Source organism: Helobdella robusta, assembly GCF_000326865.2.
Source record: "Helobdella robusta unplaced genomic scaffold HELROscaffold_2, whole genome shotgun sequence".
Classification (NCBI taxonomy): Eukaryota; Metazoa; Annelida; class Clitellata; order Rhynchobdellida; family Glossiphoniidae; genus Helobdella; species Helobdella robusta.
The window spans coordinates 9,833,440-9,834,925 of NW_008704083.1; positions in this window are offsets into that span (position 1 = coordinate 9,833,440).

A 1,486-nucleotide genomic window follows, 5' to 3' on the forward strand; every position below is an offset into this window, starting at 1 on the left:
CAGCAACCGGGTCATCATCTGCACCAGTAACCGGATCAACAGCTGTCCCAGTAACTGGGTCATCAGCTGCACCAGTAACTGGTTCAACAGCAGGACCAGTAACCGGGTCATCAACTGCACCAGTAACCGGGTCAACAGCTGCATTGGTAACCGAATCAACAGCTGTACCAGCAACCGGATCAACAGCTGCACCACTTACGGGATCAACAGCTGTACCAGACACCGGATCAACAGCTGTACAAGCAACCGGATCAACAGCAGCCTTTTTAACTGGGTCAACAGCTGCACCAGTAACTGGGTCAACAACTGCACCAGTAACCGGATCAACAGCTGCACCAGCAACCGGATCAACAGCTGCACTAATAACTGGGTCAACAGCTGCACCAGTAACTGGGTCAACAGCTGCACCAGTAACCGGATCAACAGCAGTACCAGCAACCGGATCAACAGCTGCACCAGTAACCGGGTCATCATCTGCACCAGCAACCGGATCAACAGCTGTACCAGCAACCGAATCAACAGCTGCACCAGCAACCGGATCAACAGCTGTACCAGTAACCGGATCAACAGCTGTACAAGCAACCGGATCAACAGCAGCCTTTTTAACTGGGTCAACAGCTGCACCAATAACTGGGTCAACAGCTGCACCAGTAACCGGATCAACAGCAGTACCAGTAACCGTGTCAACAGCTGCACCAGTAGCCGGGTCAACAGCAGGAACAGTAACTGGGTCAACAGCTGCCCCAGTAACCGGGTCAACAGCTGCTCCTGTAACCGGGTCAACAGCTGCACCAATAACCGGATCCACAGCTGTACTAGCAACCGGATCAACAGCTGCCCCAGTAACTGGGTCAACAGCAGGTTTAGTAACTGGGTCAACAGCTGCACCAGTAACCGGGTCAACAGTAGGATCAGTAACCGGGTCAACACTTGCACCAATAACAGGATCAACAGCTGTACCAGCAACCGGATCAACAGCAGTACCAGCAACCGGATCAACAGCTGTACCAGTAACTGGGTCAACAGCTGCACCAGTAACCGGATCAACAGCAGTACCAGTAACCGTGTCAACAGCTGCACCAGTAGCCGGGTCAACAGCAGGAACAGTATTTGGGTCAACAGCTTTACCAGCAACCGGATCAACAGCTGCCTCAGTAAATGGGTCAACAGCTGCACCAGTAGCCGGGTCAACAGCAGGAACAGTATTTGGGTCAACAGCTGCACCAGTAACCGGGTCAACAGTAGGATCAGTAACCGGGTCAACACTTGCACCAATAACAGGATCAACAGCTGTACCAGTAACCGGATCAACAGCAGTACCAGCAACCGGATCAACAGCTGCACCAGAAACCGGATCCACTGCTGTATTAGCAACCGGATCAACAGTTGTACCAGTTACCGGGTCATCAACTGCCCCAGTAACCGGGTCAACAGCTGTACTAGTGACCGTGTCATCATCTGCTCCATTAACCGGATCAACAGCTGT